The sequence below is a fragment of the Mycteria americana genome, chromosome 1 (assembly GCF_035582795.1).
Source record: "Mycteria americana isolate JAX WOST 10 ecotype Jacksonville Zoo and Gardens chromosome 1, USCA_MyAme_1.0, whole genome shotgun sequence".
In the NCBI taxonomy this organism is placed as follows: Eukaryota; Metazoa; Chordata; class Aves; order Ciconiiformes; family Ciconiidae; genus Mycteria; species Mycteria americana.
Window position 1 is genome coordinate 111,719,509 of NC_134365.1, and position 17,908 is coordinate 111,737,416.

General features: G+C 40.7%; 1 protein-coding gene across 10 annotated transcripts in view; it reads right to left on the reverse strand.

Annotated features, from left to right (window-relative positions):
• The window catches only part of NRIP1 (nuclear receptor interacting protein 1), a 188,634-nt gene that overhangs the window by 152,675 nt on the left and 18,051 nt on the right, over nucleotides 1-17,908 (reverse strand). Inside the window, exon 3 of one of the 10 annotated variants that reach the window (XR_012777804.1) lies at nucleotides 16,232-17,831. The exons of the other annotated variants lie outside the window; for them this stretch is intronic. The gene's annotated coding sequence lies outside the window, so the exon portion shown is untranslated. Of the gene's footprint in view, nucleotides 1-16,231; nucleotides 17,832-17,908 lie in introns of those variants that run through there. 10 annotated transcript variants of the gene reach the window in all.

The following is a 17,908-nucleotide window of genomic DNA, read 5'->3' on the forward strand; positions in this document are numbered from 1 at the left end:
CCGACACAGTACCCCAAACCTTTCCTCCTTGCAATGTTTTTGTGTGTTAATATTAACAAGCATCAAAAAAAGCATCACCGATCAACAAAGTATTGACTATTAAAAAAATAAAAGGATCCAATTTATTTGCTCACAAGAGCAAAATTAACATTATAGTATCGCCCAAAAGCATAAGATGACTAACAAATCAAACAACTGTACATAGAGTTCACCTATACAGACGGCTCTGCGTCGTGGATCCCAACATTACCCAAAGGACCTTCCATGCTCATGAAGTAGCCTTCTCCTCTGATCTGTCACATCCACCATCGGAATATAAAGATCAGATGAGAAATGTCTGTGGGAAGAACCTCATGGAAAATTTCCTTCCCTTAATTCTCTTCTTATGTATGAGGTTTTCCACAGCAGGAGCAATCTGGCTCTGGAATATTCATGCTCACTACCACCTGACATCAAGGTTCATTTCTCTGTGAAAGAGTCTCCAAAGGATAATAAAGTAAAAGCCTGAACACTTGCAAGAAGCATGTAATAATGCAGAGAAGCAGTAAAGATTACTCCTGCCCTAAGCAAAGGGAATAAATAGATAATCATGGAAAAGAAACTACTAAGATATTCCAGAAGTCTTCTACTTAAGAACAGAAAAAGAACCTGTTCTTTAAATGTAACAACCATCAACATCTAATGTACGTGTCTTTCAAGGCAAGCTGGGTCAGAAATTCACATAAAACCTCCTTTTTTTTTTTTGTTGTAATCCAAACCAGAATGCCCAAACTGCAGCTTGCTGGCCAGATCCAATCCACCGTAACAATTTATCTGGCCAGCTGCCCACTCCTTGCTGTCCTCCCCAATGGCTAATTAGATATGGGAAGGAAGCAGGCAAGGGCTAGAGGAATTACTCTCACATCTGATTTCCCACCGCTGTGTTTCATAAGAACATGTAGCCTCCCCTCTATCAAAAAACCAGGCATAGATTATCATGCAGTAGCGATGGTGTTCACCTAACTGTCATGCAGAGCAAAATCCACATACGGTATCAGGCACATCTGTTAGCATGACCAGTCCTGTGTCAGCATGACTGTGTATTACCCATACATTTCTGTTAGAACACATACATGCTCCATCTTAATGCAGTTATCCACACGGCTACAGACAGTGTCATCTGTGGTCCAGACACTCTGTAACAAATTTTGCTCCCTAGAGAGGCTGGGCACTAGTTCTCCAAATCAAGAGGTTTCACACCAATCCAGGCAACAAATGCCTTAAATTGTGGTGAGTTTGTTCCTTTCAAAGCAGGTACAGGTCACTGAGGAAGGCTCTCCATGCTCACTGAGTAACATTTAACTGTAAGCTGAGAAAGACTGCTAGCTGCCACCACAACTCGATTGGGGCATGCATACTAATGTTCTTGGACTGCTGCCATATTATCCATATATGTTTTATTATAGCTCATCTCCTTAATGTGCAAGACATTTATCTTTGATTCTTTCAAAATGGGGGGGGAACAAACCACCCTGATACTGTAGAATTGATTTTAGCACAGTTCAGACTATTTAAACTGGGTCACTGTAAGCTCTTCAAGCAGATGTTTCTTTATCATCAGATACAAGTAACAGCACTAAGGTAGTTTTTGCCTTATTAACAAGGTTTTCTGAAATGTAAGGGCTAAAATTTCTAACAACAATCAGGTAAGCTTCTAGCCACAGTTTTTCCGTTTATCAGCAGGAGGTTTCAAAATCAAAAATACAGAAAAATTATTTTGCCTATGCAGTCGGCCTCTCTATTTCACTGAACCTCACAACAAGCATACGGATCAGTAAGCACCAAAGAGAACAGTGACTGAACCTGAGCAGAAGAAACCTAATCACACTAGTTAATCAGGGGCACGGGGGGAACACGGACACAACACACTAACGACACAACAGACGGACGGATGGATGACACATGACAGACAATGGGACAAACACAAAACTTGCAAAATTGAGACCATAAATTCAAGAGCAGATTAATGACCATAATTGATGAGGGGAAGGAAAAAAAAAAAAATCTCACAGACACCAACCGACCATCATCAGAAACATGAAGATCTTCCCATTCCTTAGGCAGACAGTGAAATCAAGGAATGCAAATGAGAAAAAGTATCATTTCAAGAACAATGAAGGCTCATTGCTATCTGTTCATGGAACAAAGCTACTGGACTGTATTCTCTTATTAAAAAAAAAATAAAACAACCCCTTCCCAATATGTTTTTTTGAGGATGAACTCTATCAGGTGTCCTGCAAGGATGTAATTCATTCTAGAAACCTGAGTATCAGTGGGGTGGGGTGTGTGTGTGTGGGGGGAGTATACTTAAATTAACTTGACCAATTACTCATAAAAATTTACCAACCCACATGGAAACAGGATTTACTAGTCTCTCATAATGGTAAAGAACATGTAGAAAATTCTTTAATCCACCCATGAAGAAAACAACTTTCCACTTCTCAGTTGTCTGCTTTATTAATTTTCTGTTTCACTTTAAATGTAAGTAACTTCTAAAGTCATACCTTCTTACGATCACTAACATGACAAATAAATGTCACACAGTGTCATTCACCAACAGAGAAACACTGATTACGTGTTACATGCATTATATACACCACACTACCAACTCCCACAAGAAAAATGGCAGGAAAGGGCCAAAACCTCTGACTAGTTTTCTTCTGTACTTACACAGTTGAACTTCTCCATCAGAATACTTAGGGTATCAGTTTCTAAGTAGTAGTCTGTATGGGTTCACTAAAAGCACAGTACAAACCTGGACATGGATTCGAACTCTGGTTTCTGGGTCTACTGCTATGTGGTAGAAGTGGGTGAGCTCTTTTCCTCTATCAGCTGCACAGGGCATTTACTCTCTCCTACCTTGTTCTCTGTTCCTGTCGTCTCCCCCTAATTTGTTGTCAAAAAAAAGTACATTGGACAAAACATTTCCACACTCTTTTTAAAACAAGTAAAAAGTTCTAACAAGTAAGGCTTACAACCTGCTGAACTTGATAATGTCCCCGTAAAAGATTTTTCCCCTTTACTCAGATGTAACACACCGTAACTCTAGTTCTGTGGATGTAAACAAAAATATTGAATAGACAGTCTTCTACTGCACACTCTCAAAATAGGACTCATTTCAGAAAAAAAGAGTTCTTGGCAGTGCATAGCTTGATGTATATATGATGGCTTTATATGGAGAAAGATGCAGCAGTTTTTTAGTTATTTCTATCAGGGATGCTCTTTGGCCAGAATGCTCCTGTTTCTCCTGCGTGATGCCCGTGACAGAGCCAGGGAGCATAAGAGGCTGAACAAGCTGCTCCTCTGAGAGGAGAAGGAGTTGTTCCCTGGAGAGGGAAGCTACGCCAGACGATGAAGCTGCTTCCCACAGCGGCTGGCAGGTAAGAGGCCAGACCTGGTCTCTGCTGGTCCACCCCTCCAGAGCAGCCACCAGCACAGCTGAGCACCTGGGTTACTCTCTGGTTTTGTAACGGCCAAAGAGAAAAGCAGAAACCAAACTGCAGTGTTACAGTTTTCCATCAGGTTCTGTCTCACATAACAAAGCTTTTGCAGCGGGCATACGTAGTTGCAAATCCTCCAGTGAAACTCAAATTTTACCATGCCAAACTTGGCTTTTCATCACCAAATTTTCTTTTTTTAATAAGCTTCTGGAAAAAACTTACTCTGGGAGAAGATAAGAGAGGGAGTATATCTTAAATAATCAGCACTAAAAAAATCTGAAGGATAGAGCTGTTGCAGGCAAACAACAGAAAAATTGTTGGTTCTTATTTTTGATCTAAAGAAGGATACAGATGTCAACAAAAGAAAAAAAAAAAAGGTGATACATGACCTCAGGCATTTGTAATGAAGAGGTTAAAGGATCCAGGTTGATTTCTCATAAGGAAAGAAAATATTCCGAGATGACTTAGAGGTTTTGAAAGTTACATAAAGCAGCTGATTGAAAATACAAGTAAATAGATAGGTCCTGCAGAATTATTTAATGCTAAGGGTCGTGGAATAAACTACAGGCAGTGACCGAAGCTGAAAGTTTAAATGAATTCAAGAAAGACCAAAATTCATTTCCAAGTTAACAATAGAGCAGCAGCTTCAAAAACAGTCACTTTGCTTTTTGTTCATGCAAGGTGAGTCTTAATATTACATGCCATCATTTTAGTGCATCTTTTAGGTCTTTAATATCGTACACCATTTGCCTTTTATTAAAAAAAGTAGGTTGTACATCCATTTTATTAAAATATTACAATGATTAATCTCAAAAACGAAAAACTGACACCATACCAAAGGTGCAGCACTCACACATGGCTCAAACCAGCCTTCCCAAAACCCACATTTTATATGGGCTCAGGCCACCCCGGGCCTCAGATATGACTGAAAGGCATCCTGAAAAGGATGCTCCCTCATACTACAGCTGCCCTGAGCTGACGCCTGCATACCCAGCCAGGTCTGACGTCTTTCCCACCTCCATTTTCCTCCCCTCGGTTACACAAGGGGAATCATTACGCAGTCCAAGGCTGTGAGACTATTTCAGCTTTAATCTGTGCCTGCAAGACGACCTGAATACAGACCTCCAGGGCCATGCTGAGCTCGGGCACTGTCAGAAGGTTGTCCTAAGCTCTCAAAACATTTGATGCTGCTCCTCTTATGTTCAAGACCTAACTCAAAAGTAGACCTGTTTGAATATGCCTTGAAAGAGATACAGAGGATATACAGGAAAGTAAACAGTGCTTCGAGATACTGTTGGGCCAAGTAGTATAAATGGAGACCAAAAAAAAGGAAACATTTAAAAGAAAAGGCAAGGATTCAGGAAAAAAAAAAAAAAACAAACCACACACAGGAAAAACCATGAAGAAAGCACATCATCCAAAAAACCCAAATACAATAAGCAAAATGAAAAGCAGGGAGATTAAGAACTAAAAAAGTAAATCAGATTTAATCCAAATACTTTTAGTCAGCCATGCTGCAACACAACCGTAGCATTATTTCCTACATTTCAATCAGCACGCACGCACTCACCCAAATAGCTGTATCTTAATCCACATCAGTTTGGGTTTGCTACTCAGCTCTAGATTACATCCTTGTATTTCCCAGGATTGAGAGACTTTATTAGGGTTTGCTCATACAGCATGTCTCATCACCCTGTGCACTTTTTGGACCAACAGAGCCACCTTCTCTCAGACCTCGTCAGCCTCCTCGGTAGCATCTTCTTCAAACACTTCCAAGTCAGTGCCTAGGTCACTCACAGCCCCAGTACAAGAGCAATTCCTCAGCGGCTGAAGGTCAGAACACATACATGAGGATGAGGAGACAACATGGGGGGGAGTGGCAGGAAAGGGGAAAAAAATTAAGGGAAGAATAAGAGGGAAAAAAAGTGGTGTTTCCAAATATGGAGTGCCAATGAGAAAAAGAGAACCACCACTTTAAAATATAACTTTAGGCTTTAAAATACATTGGGTGAAGAATCAGCCTTACCAGTCAATTAGCTAGCTTTACCGGGTATGAATCCAGCTGCTAGTATTATTTCAGCTTTCTCCACCCCCGCCCTCCCCCCAGTCACAGTTTCATTGTGAAAGAATGTAATTATTATTTTCATTACCAGATGCATACATTATAAAATGAGCCTGCACAGAGACAATGAACACTTTAAGAAAATAGGTGTAATAATGAGAATGATCTGTTTATGGTTTTTTTGCAATAAAGACACTCTCAACAAGGCTACCTTTTAAAACGTACTTTAATAAAATCATTCATAATAGTCATAACACTAAAGTTGACACCCCTCCTTTTCTTAAAAAAGGATTAGTCCAGTGCCTTGGATTTTAATACAACTTCAAATCAAATCACAACAGGATTTTTTATTAACTGCCCTATCAAAAATTTCCTGAAAAATTTCACTTGAACACGTTTCACAACAACAGAATATTAAAGCTTTTTTGTTTTTGTTTTTAAAAAAATCAGTTCCAGAGACATCCATTATAGTGCATACCCAGAGAAATAATACTGCAGCCACCATATAATATGCTGGTATTCCAAATAAACCATGGGAAAAACTGAGAGGAAAAATTAAGTGGAGTTTGCAAGTAAAATAAAACTACATGTGTTTATTTATTTAGGAGTTCTGCAGCAGAAACAAAAATCTCAAAGCCCTGAAGTAATAAAAGCAGATTTATATGGATATGATAGAAACAAGTGAGAGAATGGTAACATCTGCATATTACTTATAGTCCAAACAAAAGATTAAAACTACTGACTTCTAGTAATAACAAAACATGAGTTCTTGTGTTTTATGTGGCCCTATTTAACGATACAGCGCAACACTCCAATTTCACCCAGGAACCAGCTTCAGTAAATCATTTACTTTTCACGGCCCACTAAACATGTGCTAGGTGATATACAGGTAAGCACCAAGCCTGTCACCAGAACGTACACCCTGCTCTCCAGCAGTAGCGTCCCCGCGGAGCTCACCGACTGACCACTTGTCACGTCTACCAACGCTCACCTGTAAATCAGTCACTGCTAGATGGGGGCAATTCAACGGGCTACTACTTCCAGCTCTTTGAAGGTGCTTCCTGCTCCAGAGCTGGGTGAACCATACATGCACTTGCTTCTTGCCAGTGATGCTGCAGGACCCAGCCTTGTAGCTCAATCCACCACTGGTGTCCATGTACGCCGACACAAGAGGAGCAAGGAGTTGCAATGGGTTTGCTTCTGCTACTCCTGATATGCTTCCTGGGGGGGGGGCGTGTGTGTGTGAAGACATGGCAGAGAGGTGATACCCTTGCAACGCTTCAGCACAAATCATTAGCCCTACCTGGGCAGATCTCTGGAGGCCCTGGAATGCCAGCTTCCATTTTGCAAAGGTGTTGAGTCTTTACTCAGCTAGGATGGAGGGCATCTGACACTTAACCACAAGCCATAATAACAGAGCACCCTTGTCTTTCCATTCTTAGATGTGGATGCCAAGCCAGAATTCACTTGACCAAATAAAGATGTTTACAGTGTAGGTGTATCTGAACAGGTCATGTTAGTCTCCCTTTACAGCCCATGGGAAGAACTAGGCTCTTCTACTGAACTCTACTGAACTACTATAGCACAGGTCTCAAGGAGGTCAAATGAGTCACACCCTAAAAGTGCCTATTTGTCCCCTGCCTGGTAAGAGTTCTCCAGGGTTCCTGTTTCTTTTGGCTGAATATATATAGGGTCTTCCCCCCACCTTCCACTCAAGAGGTAGCCATCTGTAACACAGGTGAGATAAATCCCATGCACTAGGTCCTAGCACCATCTTAATCCCCTCCATTTAAGAACCAGTAACTAAATACTGATCTCAGTATTTAGTTAAGCTCTCAGAATTTCCCACTCAATACGGTGGATGCCTGCTCGTGGGTAACACCAGTCCCGCACATAACTGCTTTTAGTTACGTGACACCAATTAGCATGTTTATTTCAACATATTCAGCAGCTTGCACTTATTCCTTCAGTACCTTCCCCCTCAGATGTCGCAAGAATTGCCTCACTCCGGGTAGTAACTCCTCCCATTAGCATAGAAACTTCCTCTCTTCCTTACCAGTCTTCAAAAAAGACTTACCAAAAGATCTTTCCCCTTAGGTGTGACCTATATATTTCCCTCTAGTTTATTTCTTTATGTTTTCCATTTCTTAAGCCTTTTTTTTCCTTTGTCCTATACTTTAAAAAAGTATTATCCAAAATCTGCTGAAACTAGTGAATCTTCAGTTGACTTCGAATCAAGCCACCTGATCAGGTTTATCATCTCTTACCTCTTATTTTTCCTTATAGAGTTCTCATTTTTACTGGATAGTCAAGAACTAAAATTATGAATATTCTCAAGATCTCCAATTCTACTTCTGTTTTATTTTCTAAGCTTTTCCAGAAACAAGTAACTTTCTTCCTTACTTCCAGTCTCTCTAATTCCTCTCCTTTCTTCTCCTAAACAGTGTTCCCAAAGCTCTCCAGAAGCCAGACTGACTGGAAAAGGGTTAAAACGTCTTCAGGAAAGGGAGGTGGTTAGACTTTTTCTGTCCTGTCCAAAGCAGACATGCAAGCTGACCTCTCTCAGCCCGCAGGACCAGGCAGTCTCTCACCGGCGCAAGACGAGGCAGGACCTAGCTGTACTGTTAGAAATTGGCCCCGGCTCCCTGAACTAAAGCTTAGGGCTTTACATGAAATTTATCTCCCCTATTCCTCCCTTGTATCCTTCTATAACCATAGTCGTCTTGGTTGGCTGTCGGGCATTTGCCGATAAACATTCGGATATCTCTCAGTAGGTGTAAGAACAGAGTTTTTCCAGGCCAAAGTTATGACTGTATTTATATTCCCACAGTTCACTCCAGCTTTGGTGTGCAGGTGTCACGCAGCACTCCAGACAAAACCCCTCCTTCCCAAAGCTACTTTTGCTCCTCAACATTTTTCTTCACTGAACTGGCCAACTGCATTGGAAATGGCGGGGCCAGGAAATAAGCATCAAGCTCCTTCTTGTGGGGTAAAGCAGCCCTATTACAGTCTATTCAGCTGTGAGGCTTGGGGAGGGTACTTTCAGCTTAAAGAACTTGGCGATGGTTTTAATGGTTTGACAAATCTCCTTTCCCAGCAGGAAGGAAGCTTTCTGTGCCTGGCAGTGAACTGTAGAGTCTTCCACAAAGCTGAAAGAAAACAGCACTTATCTAAATTTAACTTGCCATACTTTCAAACCGGTCTGTGTGAAGAAACGTCTTTTGCTTTCATTTCATGCAAAACGTTCAATTAAATTCTCTCAGGAAAAAAGCCCTTTTATGTATAAAGGCACGTATGCTATTTTTTTCTTTAAAATATATTTCACTTGTCTTCCCACATGGCTCAAGTGGAAAATCTTAGTGTAGTGATTATAAACCCACATTAACCTGCCTTTCTTCAGGGGCAAAGGAGAACAGGAGAAGCACTGAACAATTCCTCACCTCCACAGGCAAAGAAATAAGATAGGTCTGGCGCCGAGCCCGCTCAGCAAGCTGACTACACCAGGCCAGGTTGGGAGCACATTCCACAGTCAGAAGTCCTTCTCGAAGAACTTCCTGCCAATGGCTACTTGACATTAAAAACTAGGATGATCTAGGTCAAGTATCCCGGTTGACATTAATTGCTATGTTGGATCAAAAAAGCAGGCAGCCTCTCAGCCGGAGCTCAAGTCACGTTAGGCTTAAAAGCAACCAAGGCCAAAACCTTGAACTGCACCCAGAAGCCAAAAGGAAGCCAACGCAGCTGTTGAAGAACTGCCCGAGCATGTTCTTGCCACCCATGCCCTCTCTGCAGACAGGCAGCTGCCTACGTCTCAAACTGAAGCTTCGCAGCAGCGGCCAAGCGCAGCCCGAGAAGGGGCTAGCCTGGAGCCTCGCGTACGGGTCGCAAAGTCCACGACTGCCCCGCGACATGGAAGCCCCTCACGTACACTTTTCTGTGTCCTGATGCAGAAGGCTGGGAGACTGCTGGCTGTAAATGCTCAGAAAAACAGCAAATTACAAGATGCTTGTACAGAAGGACAGATGAAACGCTCTAGCTTCTAGTAAACTAGTACTACCTGCCTTTAGTGCTTTACCTCTGTTCGCTGCTACTTTTATCTCCACATACTCTGAAGGCAAAGCGTGTGCAATGCCCAGTTGGAAAGGAAAGATGACCTGGAAAAGGAAGTCACCTTTTTATTGACAAGAGCACAAGACCGGGTGACTCTCAGTTATCCGGAGAAGTCAGAGTGCTTCAGAACACCGTGCGCAAGAGTGTTGGCTGAAAACAGAATTTAAAAAAAAAAAAAAAAAAAAAAAAAAACAACAAACCCAAACCAAAACACTCCCAAAGAAAAGGATTGCTTTTTTCTGCTTTTCTGTTTTTTAAACAGAAAATGCAATTCTGTTGGACTATTGAATGAAATAAAAAAAGACTGCGGGTGACTTGTTTTGAAGGCCAAGTAGGTAACAGTGCTGAGGAAGAATGTGGAAAAAGAGAAAGCAGTAGCAAGACTGATCAGCACTGCAAGGAGACTCACAAAGAAACATACACTAGTTTTTTGGGGGAGACAGGGGATGGACAGACATATACCACACAGTAACAAAGCAGTCAAAGCTATCACTGTTGATGAGGCAAAGACCAGAATAAAGGATTTAAAAACCTGAAACATTCATCTGATTAAAAAAAAAAATTCATCTGAGATCCCCAGTATCTTATTTTTTTGTAAGGGAAGATTATTGATTAGGAACAGTAGTAATTTTCAGAATGCACCTTACTAATACAAACAAGAGAGAGAGAATTCAAATCCACATTTTCAATCCCAGAGTTGTCATCACGGCCAATGCCAAGAAGGTCAGATTCTGGAACCACTGCTCATGTTGAAGGGTATCTCGTTCCACATACTCTTCCAATTATTTCCAAAATATTACTTACAGTAGATGAAGAAAATTTTAAGGTACGTAATGAGTTCATGCAAAGAAGAGGTACCTCCACAAGCCCTTACAATTAATATATTTTCCAAAGCTACAGCTGGAATAGAAAACAATCAGGGGCTCATCTTACTTATCCACACAGCTTGAACAACACAGCCTTTTATACAACAGAGATAAAAGGAACAGATTAATTTTTAAAGAGTAAAAGATGAAAAGATATAGTTGTACTCCATAACTCATAGCAGGTTTCCAAATTGTAATCAATATTTTCCTTTGCATTTAAGCACTGCTGAATCTTGATGCTTTTAAAGTGTTGATGTGCCAGAAAAAATAATTTTATTATAGATAACTGTCTTAGAGTCTGACCGTAGTTTTTGAAGTTCCTTGCAAACCCCATATGGGTTAAATGCCCATTTGTATTGTTAGAAAACTTCTTCACAGTGCTGTAATACAATAGCTCAAGTGACAGACCATGAGCTAATATTTAGCATACAACCTGATAGCTACATATAGAACCAAACACAGCTGGAAAACCAAAAGTCTACAGCAAGTCCAACAATATTTGTATTATTTTATTCAAAAGTTTAAGAATACAGGTGTCAAAATATACTTTTCAAAGCAGGAACAATATTTGGAAGAAGTAATTTATCAGTCAAGCCAACTATTTGGCAATTACCACATGTGCAGTACTGTGGGCTATTGACAGCTCAGTCCAATGACAACATAAAAAGACTTCTCCCCTCCCCAAATAAAAGCTCTTTAACCAGTAAAGATACCTGACACTTTGTCCAAATTTTCTGAATAACTTACAAACAATTTTGGGCCAAATGCGAAATTGTGTCAAGGATCACTTTCTAAAAATCTAGCCAGTGCCATTTAAAAACAAACAAACATAACAAAAAACCCAACCTAAAACAGAATACCTTAAAATATATTTTTTTTTCCCTGTTCGATACGGTGCATACTGTTCCTGGCCCAGGTATGGCATAAAATGTTCAAATACATCAGTCAAAATTAACCCTAAAAGTACTTGTCATAAGAAGTACACAACATTTCTCAACGAAAGCCAACAGGAACCACCACAGTCTGCCTGTGTTACTGGGAGAAAGCCTGGTCAATCTCCCAGTGATTACGAAGTAGAGCAGATCCCGCCCTTACCCATTGGGACATTAGGAGAAGGTTCTTCACTGAGAGGGTGGTCGGTCACTGGAACAGGCTCCCCAGGGAAGCGGTCACGGCACCAAGCCTGTCAGAGTTTGAGGAGCATCTGGAAGACACTCCTAGCCATATGGTTTGGTGTTAGGTAGTCCTGCGAGGAGCAGGGAATTGGACTCAATGAGCCTTATAGGTCCCTTCCAACTCAAGATACTCCATGATTCCATACCCACATTTGCAGTCAATAAAATGCTGATAACCTATTAATACTTTTCAAGAGGCTTTTTTTTTTGATTCGGAAATATCCAATCATGCCTGTTCTGCTCTTTCATTCTTACAAGGATAAGTCTCCTGTAGTCTTCAGAGCAAAGCTCTGCAACACTGCATATTGAACAGGTATTACGTACACAAATTCCTAGTGCAGACGACAGCTGCACAGATTAAAGATTGATGACAGGAACCAAGAATACCAACCAGCCAGTCCAACTTCTGTGTTAAAGGAAAAACACCCCCAGAACTGCAGATCTCAGTGCCCTCTGCTCAATCCCATTACACGTGGCAGCCAGCTACATCCCAGCAATCTACAGGGGAACAGGCCAAGGTTTAATTCGGCTTTTGCACAGCCTGGAATCGCCTTTCTGCACCAAGCAGAGAACCCAAGCACTAGGAGTACCCAGGGCCCCTTAAAAAGGCTAAAAAGAAGAAAGGCGGAAAGGGCTTCTCCAATTCAGGGCATTTGCACTGAACACGCAATGCGGTACCCGGACCGCAGCACGCACAACTCCACGTCTCCCTCTGCGATACACCTCTTTGGAGGCACCCATTTCTGCTCGCAAATATATTAGTTTAGCGCAATCTAATCCTAGAGCCCCCTACCCCTTCTCCCTCCTACTGCTGTAAGCCATGCTTCTACACCATACACACACAAAAAACAGGAGAGCATTTAAGGGATATTTATCTCATTTTGAGTCAGGAGGAGTGTTACAATGAGTTGTTAATAATATGTTAGGGGGTTAAAAAACAAAATGTTTGCTTTTTCAGCAGCAGAGATGCTATAGTCTTTCAAAGCACTTTTCTATGAAATGTGCTATCAGCATTTCTAGACAAATTTAAAAATATGGAATTAACTCCTACATAGAACATTTTATTACTTGAAAAAACAGACACTGCTTGCTTTTGCCATACCTCCCTAAGAACATTACTTTAGTTAAAACAGCATATGTTTTCAAAGCTAGTAAATAAATTTATACACTTTAATATTAGAAAAAAGGAGGGGGTTTTGGTGTGGGGTTTTTGTTTGGTTTTTTTGGTTTTTTTGTTTTTGGGGTTTTGTTTTGGTTTTTTTTAAAAAAAAAAAAAAAACAAACACAAAACCTATAAAGTGGTAAACTAAAGAGCTTTGAACTATTTCCATTTTGTCTACTTACTGTTAATTCAGTTTGGCTATTAGCTAAGAATGTTTTCATGTTCCTGAGTCAGAAATGTATCATGAACCTGAATTTATGAAACTAGATCTGCTTCTTGTGATTGATGCCTTCTTATCCAAATTACACTAACATTTTCACATATACCTACTATTTCTGCCTGCAGCGTACTTTTGGATGACAGAACGGCTTGTTTGTTGGAATGGCAATTTCATAAGTTTGTTCCACTTTTTTATCCTGTAGGCAAACTTGTAAATAATTTAAGGCCTGTTATTACAGGAAATGAGTGGTCTTCATAAATTCAATTTGGTTTTTGTTTGGTTTTTTGTTTGGGTTTTTTTGTTTGTTTAGATTAGTTTAGATTATCCAACGCATTCAGAAATTACTGTGGTAATACGTGCCTCTTCACACAATACTAGGGTAGAATAGTCACTTATTAACCACACTACAGAACTGCATTTTACGATGAAAGAATGCAACAGGTATGAGTCAGACTTCTGATTTAATAAAACTTCCTTTAGCAAAACTAGAGTAGAATATCTCATAAACCTGACTCAAAAACATCCTCTACTTAAATACCTGATTATGTTTTTTCTTCACTTCAGAGAAGTGCTAAAAATAAATAAATGAAATTGGAAAAGGAGGACAAAATAAAGAGGGAAAGAAAACCAGAAAGCTTCCAACACTGATACAGTCTCTCGGAAGGAAATTCTCTTCTTGTTCAGAGAATCACCTAGCATACATAACTCGTGTTTTGTTTATCCATCTCTTGCTGCTGTTCTTGATCATCTGCCCATAGACTCAGGTTAGCCTCGAGGGGTGGAGGGGAGGCAATGATAAAACAAAATTTTTAAAAAAGAATCATCACTTCCAGTCCCCCATTTTGCTTCTGCTCATGCCCTTGCACAAACCTTTCCCTAGATATCGCATCCTCCCCCCAAGCTTTCGATCAGTAACAGCACTCTCTTTCCTGATTCTGCAGTAAGCTGGCTCAGGTAATGAAGACAGCAGACACATTTATATATTTAATAGGACAAATAATTGCACCTCCTTAAACTGCTCCCAACAGGGTAATACCACTGTCTATGCCTGTATCAGTGAAGTGGCAGGACTGATGGGCCAGGGGTAGGACTTCCCTGCTCAGTGAAACCAAGCTGTAATATCAATCTGTGTACTTGGTCTTTATAGATAAGGATTCACTCTTGCTACTCTCTTTTATTTCCATATCTAATTAAGTGAATATTCCCAAGCTTTCCCTCACGTACACACTGTCACCCTTCTGTGCAAGCAAAATCTTACATTATTTGACACTGTTTAAAACTAAAATTGATTAGCAGAGGTTAGACAACCCTCATTGACAACAACTTTGAATCCCAACTTCATCGGCCAACATACACAGGTAAGGGAGCATTTGCCTCTGTATTAAGAGGTCAAGTGAGTGAAGTACTTCAGTTCCTTAAACTAAAGCACAGGTCAGGTTCCTGTTGCCTTCTAATCTCCAAGTCTAGCAAGAGGAGAGAAAATGATAAAACCAAAATAAAGATATTTACTCTATTTGTTTCTGAATGAAGACTAAGTCTGGTGAGAGGGTTACCTGTTGTCTTACCTGGTCTTCGTTTTGTCCCCGACTAATCCACAGGCTGATCTAATACAGTGCACTGCTAGGAAGATGTTGCCCTTCTTGCTAGTTTTATGGCACCATCTTTCCTTATATTCTATTGTATTCTGTTGTTAAATAACACCTCCATGTAACTAGAGCCAGGTGTTTTGTCAGTGCTAGACTCAATATCCACCCAGGAACGCTGGCATAAGCCTGCGGGGCTCTGGGATGGGATATACCCTTGCCACAGACCTCTCTTCTGGATGCTCAGGCCAACTTAAGCCCCCATCTTTTAGTCCCACACCTGTAAAATTTTAACAGTCCCATTCTCACTCTGTTTTAGTGGGGGCATGTGGTTTTACACTCCAAAACACAATGGAGTGCCATCTGCAGCTACAATTTCTGTGCTCCTGTTATTACAAAACAATCATTAGCATATGAAACAAAAACCACAGTTAGACTTGGAGAGGGAAAAATAACTTTTTCCTTGGATATAATCTACTCCTTCCAACAAAAGGAAACTACAATAACCAAACCACCAACTCACAGGAGACCCTACAGTTTCACCAATTTTCATGCTGAGCTCCCCCTGCAATCAGTGCATGGTATGGTTAAGGGACTGACTGTCCTCCTTCGAAAAGGCACATTTACTGCAATATAGCTATTAAAAGGAACAATTGAAATAAATGTTAGTTAGCATATTAAAAAAAAAAAAGTGTTAACTGTTTGGTCACAAACTCAGCCTTTACCTCTAAAAAAGAGCTCACTTTCCGCAGGTAGCAGGGCTATTTCCCCTAAATTTGGGTGTGTTCCACTTTAGTCTGATGTTCTCTCACACTCGGTATTGAAGCTTACAAGAGCAGGAAGCAGTGAAAGCAAACCAAGACAAGTTTCCCTCATAACAGGAATATTTTTAAGCATCACAGCCTGCAATTTAGCATGTTGAAAGAGATGCATAGAGCTATCCCTTTAAAAAGCCTCTTTTAGGACCAAAATCTTTTACATTCTCTTTCTCACAAGTATATGGTCACATGCTCTACCTATTTTTAGAATGTCCTTCCTAGATTAATTTTTAAACTCGAACCTGGATACTTTTTCCCCTCTCTCTGCCCAGATATCCCTGTTAAGCCTGTCTGTTCCACTACTGGAAGCAGCAAGGACATGGAAGTCAGCCTGCCATGGGTTTGCATCCCACCCTTTTCCACTAAGAGCAGAAAAAACAGAACGGGGAAAGAGTCACCCTTGTATACAGGAACAGGGCACAGCACTTACAGACCAAGACCCGTAACTTCCTACAGCATGCTCGCTATTATATCTACTTTGTCACAGTAGGTGACGTAAAGCCATCTAATTAAATGCTGCAAAGCTTAAAAGAAGAAGAAAAAAACAGCACTGTTTCCCAAACTTTACAGAAAATAGAATACATAAGCATACCTGCCTTCATTCGACAGGTAGCCAGCCCAGGCTTAGGTCTGACAGTATCTCTGCAAGAGAATAAACCCACCACAGACTATAGTATAAATACGTAACTAAACCTTGGGGCAGTTTTCTCTTTACTAGACACAGACTATAGTATAAATACGTAACTAAACCTTGGGGCAGTTTTCTCTTTACTAGATATAATTCAACTTCTGTAGCTTTAGCTATGCCTGATACAGCTCACAAATGCAACAATTTTAATGAAAATCTGTTTATAATATACTTTTATTTAGAAGGGTCTTACACCTGAAAGCCTGTATACAATACACATCTTTTGAAAGGAAAGAAAGACTTCAGACAACCAGTGGTGACAGTGTGAACTATTTAAGGAAGAAGTAAGTTGCTTTAGACTAAGCCAGCTCTTTGCATTCCACTTGCAAATGGCTGGGGAAAAAAAAGAAAAAAAACCCACCAAACTGTAATAGTGATTAAAAGAGGGTGGGGGGGGGGAGGAATTTAACCAGCTATTTTACATCAGCTAACCAATAAGCAATATCTGCGGACCAAAAGTCAAGCAGCCTTTGATGGATGTTTAAAGCCCCTCCCCAGAGCTGGGAGGTAAGGCATGGATTTCTTCCTTCATTTTGCTGCCTAGAACTACTACATATTTTTGGTTACACATCGTATTTTGCTGGTTTTCCACTTGTGAGAGTTCATGCCCTAGACTGGCTACCAGGCTCAGAGCAGTTCCACCACAATACATATTTATAAAGTATTTCACAAAAACAAGCTTTAAAGCTATTAATGCAATGATCATATAAAAAAGTACAAAAAAGGGGGTGTGTGGCTTGTGTGTGTACAGAATAGACTCTGCACGTCCTATGCGATGATGGTAACACACACAACAAGCTAGAACATCCAATTTTTTACCTTTTACCATACATCAGAGTTAAACAACTTTCTCCCAGCAGCAGCCTCGGATGCACAGAGCAGCACGTTCTCCCACTGGTCTCTAGCAGTCTGTAGTCTCAGGAGTCAGAGCAAACCCCATGTTCAGAAGGGCACTGACGGGGTTCATAGCCACACGGTGCTCCTGCCGGCTCCTCTTCTTCCTCGTAAGACAGTCTCTGGGTGCTCCAGAAGCCTTGCATACGGTCCTGTTGCTAAAGCGTGCTTCACACAGCACCTTCCCCTCCACATCATTGCTCTTTCCTCTCAAGTGTGTAACAAATTGTAAAATTAAAGGATACTCAAGCTAGCCCAAATGGATTATTCAAAAATCCCACCATTTGCACATTGCTAGCTAACACTTATTTCATGAAGACTTTCCCCCCTCACCCACAGAGATGGAGAATCAAGCAGTCACATAGAAGTTAAGGTGCCAAATCACATCAATAACCTTAACTCTCCAACAAGTGGTAGCTCCAGCAACACAAGTATCAATGTCCTCCAAGTCCCAAGTACTTAGGCCTAGTAAGTCTTAACATCTGTCGCATTCTTACGTCTACCATATTAGGAGGCTTTCCCAGAACTTAAAGATTTTTTTTTCTAAACATCTCTAGAGAATGCCAACTGCTAGACCTAACTCACTCATTCTCCAGCTTATCCATCCACACTCTCCTTTACATTCAGAGGGCACAGAGAAAAACACTGGGTTCTGCCTTCAGACCAGGACAGCTCAGGTGTCTTCTCCTCTATGTACTCTTAAGGCAGGCCAAATTTCTCTTCACAGCTTTGCTTCTGATCAGTTTGCTCCACCAGTATGCCTACAGATGATGCCTGCAAATCATTGCCATGGAATATATTCAAATATAAATTAACACATTTATCTCATACATAGAGGGGGGGGAAGGGGG